The 11,598-nt window shown below is 39.1% G+C and overlaps 1 pseudogene; it reads right to left on the bottom strand.

Moving 5' to 3' along the window:
• Positions 1–4,933: 4,933 nt before the first annotated feature.
• LOC143638548 (voltage-dependent calcium channel gamma-like subunit pseudogene) lies at positions 4,934–5,671 on the bottom strand (annotated as a pseudogene).
• Positions 5,672–11,598: the final 5,927 nt, after the last annotated feature.

The raw sequence follows: 11,598 nt of genomic DNA, 5'->3' as shown, positions 1-11,598 counted from the left end.
ATTACTGTAACATTCATGCCCCAGCACTACTGATGGGTCAGCACCCAACCCTCCATGAATTTCAGGCAACCAGCACACCAGAGCAGCCCCTTACATCTACCAGAGATAAGGTAACATTCTTCCCACAGGGGCCTCCAAACCAGTAGCATGCCTGAGATGTGAGATGTTGCATCTCCACCATTAAACCTGACATTGTGCTCCACCAAAAGGGATCCAGAGGCTTCACTAACCCATGTCACTGTGCATTCTGAGACTTAATAGACAGACTACCTCATGTACTAGTGAATCAGAGCATTAGGTGAGCTATGCCACCTACTCTCAAGGCAAATAACTACATCTGTATCATCCCTTCTGCCTGAACCTGGGGAGTAGAATCTTCACTGCATTGCATCCAGCTCCTCAAAGCACAAGTCTCAACAGCATCTTGCCATCCCTGGATCCTTGCTGCTACTGCACCTGGCCTCACAGGGCCTGGATTGCTGCTGTTTTCCCCCATTTCCCAGAGCTTATACTACCACTATACTGTATTGGTTATGGATCCTGATTTGAAATTATGACTTGCTGCCCAGTTTCTTTTTAAAAAAATATTTATTTTTTAGTTGTAGTTGGATACAATACCTTTATTTTATTTATTTATTCTTATGTGGTGCTGAGGATTGAACTCAGGGTCTCGCATGTACTAGGTGAGCATTCTACCACTGAGCCACAACCTCAGTCCCTGCTGCCCAGTTTCTGAGTCCCCAGAGTACCCCATCTTCCCTAGAGTCATGCCATTGCTGTGCTGTGTGCTCTGGGGTCACAGCATAAGCTATACCCCAGCCGCTTGGGCCCAAGATGACTGGGTGTGCCTTAGAGCAACAGATTCTGACTTATTAGGAGAGATACATCTATCCATGCCTTGGAGGAAAAAAAACCTATACCTAAAATGTCAGATTGTAAAGCAGTTTTGCAAAACATTGATCCAAGGAACCTGGATTCATAGCTTTTCTGAGCAATATTACCTGGATCCCAGTACCACTGTGGCTGATTTTGATCTGTGTCAAACTCAGTGGCAAGAGAGATCTCCTCAGCTAAGATGCCCCATTGTGAGGAAGGGAAAAACAGAAGGATCTTTAAATTCTTGCCTTAATAATCTATGTAACCACTACCACTGAAATAATTTCATGCTACCTAGGACATTGAGGCACTACACCAAGAACTGATGGTGACAAATTTAGAAGCTGCACATATCTACCAACCAACCAATACAGAGCCAGAGCCACCATATCCTTCCCAACAAGCACTCTTTGGCCCATCTACAGGTTAATGTTTTCCCTTACAAAAGCTACTCTGTAAAGTCTGGAAAAGGTAACACCACCACCAGATGCACTGATACCAAAAGAAACATGAGAAAACAAAGGAATTTGGCACACTCAAAGGGACAACATATTTCTCTAATAACTGACCCCAATGAAACAGAAATTAATGAATTGACTGAAAACAAATTTGAAATAATTATATAAGGAAACTCAGCAAAACACACAAGTATAAAATACTGAAATCAAGAAAATAATTCAGTATATGAATGAGAAATTCAAGAAAAAGATAACATCATAAAAAGCATTTTAAAACTAAAAATGTAACCAATAAAATGAACAACATAGCTAAGAAATTCAAAAGTAGACTAGATCAAGCAAAAGAAGAGGCTTTGAACTTGAAGATACTTCCTTTGAAATGATTTGGTCCATGGGGAAAAAAAGAGAAAAAGAATGAGGAAGAGACAAGACAGTCTATGGGACTTCTGGGAATACTAGTAAGCAAACAGATTTTTTTATTATGGGAGTTTCAGAAGGAAAAGAGACAAAGATAGGAATATAAAGCTTATTAATTTAGTAATATCTGAAAACCTATTTGTAGAATATGGACATCAGATCCTTGAAGCTGAAAAGTGCCCAAATAAATTCAACTCCATTTTTTTCTTCAAAGCACATTTTAATCAAACTGTCAAAAGTCAAAAAAGTCTCCTGCTGCAAATTTTTAAAGCAGCAGGAGAAAATTATCAATTCACATAGTCTTTACTTAGAATATCAGCAGGTTTTTCAGCAGAAGCTTTGCACACCATGAGAAAATGGGATGATCTATTCAAAGTGTTGAACAACAACATCAAAAAGTCCTCAACCAAACAGTATACAAAAGAAAGCTGTCCTTCAGAAAGAGAAATAAATCTTCAGAAGACAAGCAAAAGCTGAGTGATTCATCACAGTAAGACTTGCCTTCCAAGAAATGCTTTTGTGGGAATTCTTCAAGCAGAAAGGAAAGATAATAATTACTATCCTGAATGCATATAAGAGTATGAAACTCATTTTTAGAGGTCCATAGGCAAATACAGAATATTCCAATGAATTTAATGATAGTGTGCAACCCATACATTTCTCTGATATGAAGGTTAAAAATTAAAATGCTCAAAAGTCAATAAAACTACAATAAGTTAAGGAATACCAAATATAAAAAGATGTAGCATGAGTAGATGTAAAATTTTTGAGGGTGGTAAATGTCTAGAGTTTTTGTATGTGACATGTTATCAACTTAAAATAGTAGGCTGTAACTATAAAGTGTTTTATGTCAGACTTATGGTAAATAGAATAAAATATTATAGCAGATATACAAATGAATAGAAAAAGCATAGCAAGCACTACAGAAAATTATCTTAATCATAATGGTAGACAGCAAGAGGTGAAGAGAGTGGCAAAAGACACACAAAATAACAAGAGAAATTTTATTTTAGGTTTTATTGGTACATTATAATTTTACATAATAATGCGATTCATTGTTACATATTCATATGCACATAATATAGTTTGATCAATCTCATTCCCAAGTACCTCCCCCTCTCCTCCTCCCTCACAGTGAGTTGCTCCCTCATCTCTTCTGGTTTCTCTTTTATTATGTTTTGAATTACTGCATTGTAATTATATGTAAAAGTGGAATTCATTGTAATACATTCATATGCAGATGTAGCATAATTTGGTTGATTTTGTTTCCTAGTACTTTCCCATTCCCTCTCCTTCTTCTTCCTTCTCATCCCCTTTCTCTGTTGTATTTGTCTCCCTTCTCTTTATGTAAGATCCAATTTTTACTTTTATTTTTCTCTGACCTCCACATATGAGAGAAAACATTCAACCCTTGACTTTTTGAGTCTGGAATATTTTATTTAGCATTAAATCCTCTTGTTCATCCATTTGACATAATTTCATTCCAGAAGATAAACTTGAATAAAAATGTATTGCATTTTCTAATCAAAACATACAGAATTGTGTCATGCATTTCACATATGACTATCTAAATGTGCCTGCCTACAGGAAGCCCATATACTACACACTACAGACTGAAAGTGAAATAAGAGATGAAAATATTCTTTACAAATGGTAAACAGAAGATATCAGTCATAGTTAAACTTATATTTGATAAAATAGATTTCAAATTAAAATCTGTCACAAGAAAAAAAGGAAGTGATTATTTAGTAACATGATTAATTCATCAAGAGCACAAAATTTTATATATATATATATACCCAGCATTGGAACAACTAAAAATCTAGAGAAAATATTAATGAAAATCAAAGGACAAATACTGCATTCAGTACCCTGTTTTCAACAGTGATAAACTATATTGAAAATTAAGATGGAAACACTAAACTCAAGTTGCACTTTTTAACCATTGGACCTAATAGACATATACATAATTTTCCATTTAACAACCATGTCATACAAATATTTCTCTACCACAGAGAGAATTTTATTCAGGATACACTGTATTTTAGAGCACAAAACCTGTCTTAACACATTTGAGAAGATTAAAATCATATCTAGTATAACTTCAGACCACAATATGAAACTAGTAATCAATAATAGGATGAATTTTGGGAAATTCACAAATAAGTGGAAATTGAAGAATGCACTCCTAAACAGCCAATGTGTCAAAAAGGAAACATGAAATTTAAAAAAAAAGTATATATTAATAAATAATGGAAACAATATAGCAAAAAAGCACTATAATATGCAGAAAAAAATCTTATACAGGAGTTTATACTGATAAATTCCTGCATTAAATAATGAAGAAAGATTGGGATTGGGTATGAAGCTCAGATGTAGAGTGATTGCCTAACATGTGTAAGGACTTGAGTTGTATCCCCTGTACACCACACACACACCCACACACACACACACACACACGGCCTAAAATCAGTAAAAGGGAATAATGTAAGTTGGAACAGAAATAACTGAAATGGGGAACAGAAAAATCAAAGAGTTAATGAAACTAGGTTGATCTCTTTTTTTATCTTTTATTGATTTTATTTTTTTAAATACACGACAGCAGTGGAAAGCATTGTATTTCTTATTACACATATAGAGCACAACTTTTCATATTTTTGTATATAAAGTATGTTCATGCCAATTTATGCCTTTATACATTTACTTTGTTTTTTTGCATAACCATTCTTTTTTTTTTTTGGTTTGAAAACCCATTAATTGCAAGACATTATAAGGGAAAACACACATGAAGACCCACTGTGCTGGTGAAAGAGTCCTAGGCACTGATTGGTCCCATTGCTGGAAGAATATCACATTCTTAGCAACCATGAGCTCCAGGCCCCCACAGCCAATACCCTAAGCATAGAGTCAATAAAATAGGTGTAAACCACACTTGGCTGAGCAGTTAGCCTGGATACCATTTCCGGAGTTGCTTCAAAATCTACTCCAGTCCAAGGAAGAAAACCCATGAAATGAGTTTTAAAATATTCTTCTTTTAAAATCAATATCTGAATAACTTGACAAAACCTGTGTGTCTGGTGGCACTGACGCGGGCTCCCGGCCTCTGACCCTCGCAACCAGTTGCAAAGAGGCAGCAGTTTCAAGATCATTGTCCTACCCCCATCTCCATCAGAGGTCACAAGTCAGAAAAGTTCCACCTTGATCACTTTCTTGTGGAATCCAAGTTCCCGGGAGCGGGTGCCAGAATTTCTTTGGTTGGTTCCGGTCTGGGTGATGCTGTTAATGTGAAGGCCACTGATGGCGTTCAGGAAGAAGAGGAACAAGGCAGTGAATTCACACCAAAACATCAGGGTGAAGCCGATGAACGTGACCTGATTCCTGAGGAGGATCACAAAACTCAGGAGCCCCCCAGAGGACAGGATGAAAGAGGCCAGGAGAAGGAAGGAACCAAAAGTCCACTTGCGCCACGAATGGATGTCCTCACACACCTGGGACACCATGAGGAGCTCAAGGCCAAAGATGGCGGCTACCACAGCCATGGCGCTTGCGCTGCGAGCCAGGCCCATGCCCACAGCCAGCCCAGGCACGTGGGCCTGACTCAGGTCTCGGAGGCAGTGTGGCTCGCTCTGGTTGGTAATGGTGCAGAACTGCCACAGTCCAAAGAGGCGGTCCTCAGCCAGAAGCCAGTACCCATCACAGATGGAGACCGAAGAGAGTACCACAGCCAGGGCAGTACAGGTGATGATGAGAGTCTGGATGAAGGTCTCAAAGAAGGACCGGTGGGGCCTCCTTTGGCCCAACAGCCTCTGGGCCTGCACGATGATGGCAGTCATGATGCGCAGCCAGCCGCTCGCAGTCACTTCGCTCCTTCCAGCCGCGCAACCTCGCTCCTTCCAGCCCCTGGGCTGCTGCTGCCTCAGCGGAGCTCTCTGCCCGCGTGAGGCGAGGCGAGGCGAGGCGAGGTGGGGCGGGGCGGGGCCTGTCGTAATTAACAGGGCGGGCTCAGCCTCCCTGAGCCGCTCAGGTTACGCTGAGTCAGCTGGGGAGGCCCGGAGGAGCCCCCGGGGAACCGAGGAGAGGACCCTGGACTCTAGGGTGGCGATCCCCTGAGTTCCTAGAAGGAAGTTCAGGAACCTGGGAGAGGCTGACTCAGCCGTCTGACTTCAGAGCCCAGAGGCACTCCTTCACCCCGAACTTGGGAGAATGGTTTTGCCTGGGGCGCAGTTTCCTCGATGGCAGCAACGGAAAGATTGATAGACTGGCCTAGCATGGTGTGAGGCCCTGGGTTCTACCTCCAGCACTGGAAAGTTTAAAAAGGAAAGGAGGAGAGGAAGGGGGAGGAGGAGACAGATATGCAGAAACATTCCCACCCCCAGGGCAGCAAATTCCAAGTGGCACCCCCACCCCTTCTGCAGTTGTAGGGAAGCATGAGGTGGTGATGGGGGGAGGGTTCCTGCTCAAGGTAAATTAAGATCTCCCAAGCAAATGAAGTAGGTTAAATTTTCTGGATTATTCAGGCATGCAGACTGTTCCTCAGTGACTTTAGCCAGAAACATTTAAAGTGACTGCACTATCTGCCCCACGCCCCACCCCAAAGAGCCTTGTGAGAAAGGGGAAAGTTACAGTTGAGCATATCTCACTTAGATGTTCATCTGATTATATCACTGCCCCGGAGAACTGGTGAAATCAAGTAACCCAATCCTGGGGATTGACAGACGGAACCATGGAGTCCAGCCACATGAGAGCGATGCCCATGGCCTTCCCAGTTCAGAGCTGTGTTCTTATCACCATTTTGCATCAGCAGTCACCCCCTGCCGCAGTCTAGCTGGGCACAATTCAGGAGCCACTTGTCAAAAGAAACTAATTTAGTGGGCGTTGGTATCTGGTTTGTTTAGTCCAAAGCCTTCAATTCAGACAAAGGTAGAGGAAGGAGAAGACATATTGATTCAAGTAAAAGAGAAGGTCTCTCAAGTTAGTCAGAAAGAGGAAAAGATTCAAGTAAAAGAGAAGGTCTTTCGAGCTAATCAGACAGAGAAAGAAAGTTTAGAGCAGAAAAAGCCATCAGGGGGAAAGTTACAAAAGGAGACTGCTACTAAAACCTTTCTATCACCAGAGGGCTTAAGTGTCCAACCAACAGCACCACCTCTACAGGAGACTGCTACTAACACCTTTCTATCACCAGAGGACGTAAGTGTCCAACTGACAAGGCCACCTCCATATGCTGAGAGGCCCCCAACCCCCGCAGTTGATAGTTCGGATCCTGAGACAGGATCTCAAGTATTAACATGCCCTATATTTGAGGTAGGAGGGCAGCGAATTTACCATACTTTAAATTTCAAAACAGTTAAGCAGCTAAAAGAGGCTGTAACAACCCATGGTCCTCAAGCACCCTTCACTGTAAGCTTGGTCGAATCCTTTACCAACTTGAACATGACGCCAGCAGATTGGGCGAATATGTGTAAAGCTGTGCTAAATGGAGGACAATACCTGTTATGGAAGGTTGCCAATGAGGAATTTTGCAAGGAGACGGCTAGGCGAAATGCCGCAGTCTGGCTGGGCACAATTCAGGAGCCACTTGTCAAAAGAAACTAACTTTATTTTTAGAACCACACACGCCAAACAAAACAGCTCCTCAGGAAAAAACCCTCACAGCCCAACTGCCACCACCGGCTTCCCACAAGCCACACACCCCAACCCAGCCTCTTCCTCCCACAATCCTCCTGCTCTTGAGGCCGATTGGCTGGGTCGCATGGGCGGAGCCAAAAAAGTCCCCCAATGAGCAGCTCCGTGGTCTGAAAGGGCAGGGAAACAGCCCAGTGAGCATCTCCACAGAGGAGCCAATCAGCTAGGTGTTGCTGGGGCCGCTGTGAGCCAATCATCAGCTGGTAGTCTGAAAGTTTGCTGGAGCCCCTTAGGCTGTGGCTCTCAACAACCCCCTGAGCTTGTTTAAACAGATGGCTGGGCCCCTCAGAGTTTCTGACCCTGAGTCTGGGTGAGACTCCTGGTAACACTGATGCTACTGATTTTGGGGCCAGACTTTGAGATCCACAGAGCTAAGGCAAAGCAGAACAGCCCTTCTCTGATCTGGTGCCTTCTTTCCATGGCCCCTGCCTACTTTCTCCCTAGTCAAGGGTCCCAGAATCCAGATGCTCCTACCTCTAAAGCTCTGGGTTCTGTAGGAAGGACTCATGTGGGAAAGGAGGACCTTCATGAAACCTGTTATGATTTGCATATGAGTTGTCCCCCTTTAAAGCGTACTTGTGAGATGATGCAAGAAGGTTTGGAGAAGAAGTGATTCACATTACCATTCTTAATACACATATATACCATAATTTTTCATATCTCTGTATATAAAGTATGATCTCTAGAAAAAAAAGGAACTTAGCTAGTATAACTTAGCTAGTATAACAAAGAAAAAAGGGAAAAGACTCAAGTATATAACAAATGAAAATAGAAAAACTACAAATACACCTCAGAAATAAAAAGAACCATAGTAGACTATTGCCGCAGTCTGGCTGGGCACAAAATCATGAGCCACTCAAGCAGGAACAACTTTATTTCCAAAACTCCCGCGAGTGCCACGCATGCGGCCTTCTCCCGGGACACACTACACCAACAGGAAATCCCTCCTCCGGAATTCCCTCCTACTGCACTTCCCCAACCAATGGGAACTCTCTGGGAGTCCCAAGAGATCCAAAGTAGCAGGCAGAGTCAGACAGCAGGGGGGTAATCTCCAATTGAATGCACATCTTAACATAATCCTTATCATCTCAATGGCTTGCTGGTGTCACCTTTCAACTTAAAATGCCATTGTCATCCCTACTTGGCTATGGATCTCAGCAGACTATTATACAATAGTTACATGCCAACAAACTGGATAATCTAGAGGAAATTGGACCCACTCCAGCACAAATACAGCAAACCAAGATAGAGTTAAGGAGAAACAGCATTGACAGATCATTAAAAGATAAACATATTTACAAAGTAATCAAAACTTCAAAACAAAGAAAAGCCCAGGGCCAGATGGTATACAGCAGATTTCTACCAAACACTGACAGAATTAATACCAATATTTATTAAACTTTTCTGAAAAATAGAGCCTGAGGGAATACATAAAAAATATTTTGATACCAGCCTCACTTAGATACCTAAGCCCAACAAAAACATCAGAAGAAAAAAATAGGTCAATTTCTCTGATGCATATCAATTATAGAGTATTGTTAGAAAGAGGGGTTATATAATAGAATATTATTTAGCACCCAAACAAATGAGATATTGTCATTTGGCACAACATGGATGAGGCTGGAATCAGCCAGACACAGAAATAAAAATATTTCCTGATGTTACTTATATGCTGAATCTAAAAAACAAAATAGAATACACAAGAAGAAACAAACCAGTGGTTACTAGGGGTGGGAATGGAGGAAATGGTGTGCTGTAGGTCAGAATATACGTAGTAGCAAATACATAGAATCAAAAATTCTAGTGCTCTGTTTACAACAGAAGGAAATTATTAACAATATTGTATTTTGAATTTTAGCTAAATCAGTAGATTTCAGCTTATGTTGCCACAAAAATGGTACCTAAATGAGAGGATGTATATATTAATTTGCTTCCTTACAATAGCTATATGTGTGTGTATTATAAGATCATGTTATATACCTTAAATATACATAGTAAAATTTGTTTCTCAAGACCTGAAAAAATATCTACCAACCCAAAATACTATATCCAGTAAAACTTTTCTTAGAATCAAAGGAGAAATAAAATATTTCTAGTAGCAAACTGAAATAATGGAATTAATAATCATTTAGCCAGGATTATAGAAGATACTTAAATGAATCCTAAAAACAAAAGAAGATAAAATTAATGGAGAGAGCACAAGAAAGACTGAATCTCAGAAAAAGGAGATAAGTAAATGAAAAATTGGAATGAATCAAACATTAGGAATAAAAGAAAGTGACACAAAGTAAAATATCTTTCAAATAACAATGATTGTAAACAGTCTTAATACTTCAATTAAAATATATAGATTGATAGTTTGGGTTATTATAAAAAGGTGCAATTGTATGTTGTCTGGAACACCTCAGAGGCCAAGACATTCACAGATTGAATGTGAAAGGATAAAAAATGAAATTCCATGTAAATGGAATCTGAAGTTAAACAAGAGTAGCTATTCGGATACTTCCTCATACAGTTATCAAGCCAAAACTACTCACAAGAGAAAAGGGTCACTATGTATTGGTAAAGAAAACAATCCAACAGGAAGATTGTAATGATTGTAATTATTTATGCTTCAATCATATAATGTACCTTATTATATGAAACAAACAATACTTATATATAGACCACTATACAACATTAGGGGATGACTTCAATAGACCACTTTTATTAATAGGTCAGACAGACAAGAACAAACAACAAAAAGATATTACAGTTAAATGATGCATTATATCAAATGGACTTAACAAACATGTATGAAATATTTCTTCCAACAATTCCTGAATACACTTTCTTTTTATCCACTCATGGAACGTACTGCAAAATAGATCATATATTAGACCATAAAGCAAGTCAAGTCAGGAAGGAAGGAAGGGAGGGAGGGAGGAAGGGAGGGAGGGAAGAAGGAAGGCCTTCAATATTCTCAGATCATAGTGGAATGAATTTAGAAATCAAAACCAAAAAAAAATAAGGAGCTATAAAACTGCATAGAGATTAACCAATACAAGTTTGTATGATAAGTAGGTCATGGAAGAAATCAGAGAAGAAATTTTAAAATTATTGGATTCAAACAAATATAAACACAGCATACAAGAATTTGTGGGATATATCTTAAAAAGTTCAAGGAGAAAGGTTTACTGCTATGATTACCTACCTAAAATAATTAGAAAGATGTCAAATATGTAACTTAATGGTCTTATAAAAACAAGAATAAAACAATTCCAAAACCAGTAGAATGAAAGAATTAAGATCAGAGGAAAAATTAATGAAATAGAGAAAAAAGAACAATTCAAAGGACCAATAAAACACAGTTGGTTCTTTAATTGAAAAGAGATTGATAAACACTTAGATAAACTAAACCAAAGAAAGATGGAGAAGCGCCAAATTAATTAGAGACAAAAGGAGGTATTAAAACAGATGCTACTGAAATCCCGAGGATCATTAGGGATTAAATTAAAAACTAATGTTCCAATAAATTGAAAAATCTAGAAGAAATGGATAAATTCTAGACCTATATCACCTTCTATAATTATATCAAGAGATTATAGAAAACCTAGATAGACAAATAGCAAGCAATGAGATGGAAGCAGTAATAAAAATCTTGCTCACAAGAAGCAGGCAGATTCAGAGTTTAATTTTAAAAGACTTTTAAAGAAGAACTAACACCAGTTCTACTTAAATTATTCCATGAAAGAGAAAGGAAAGTAATCCTTCCAAATTCATTCTACAAAGCTAGTATCATCCTGATTCCAAAACCAGTTTAAGACACATCAAGGAAAGAAAATTACACTATCCTTGATGAACACAGATACAAAAATTATTAATAAAATATTGCAAAATAAATTCAACAGTGCATTAAAATGATCATATACCAAGATAAAGTTTGTTTCATTGCAGGTATGCAAGTTTGGTTCAACATATGGAAATTAATAAACATTATATATGCCACAAAATAGAATCAAGAGCCAAAATCACATGAACATCCAGATGCAGAAAAAACCCTTGAAAATATTCAGTACCCTTTATTAAAAAAAAACCCTAAAATTATTAGAGATAGCAGGCACTTACCTTAACATAATAAGAACTATATGGCAAATTTGAAATCAAACCTACTGAGTGGGGCAAA

Source organism: Callospermophilus lateralis, chromosome X, assembly GCF_048772815.1.
Source record: "Callospermophilus lateralis isolate mCalLat2 chromosome X, mCalLat2.hap1, whole genome shotgun sequence".
In the NCBI taxonomy this organism is placed as follows: domain Eukaryota; kingdom Metazoa; phylum Chordata; class Mammalia; order Rodentia; family Sciuridae; genus Callospermophilus; species Callospermophilus lateralis.
The sequence above is the reverse complement of the archived record's forward strand: the minus strand, read 5'-3'. Positions and strand labels throughout refer to the sequence as shown.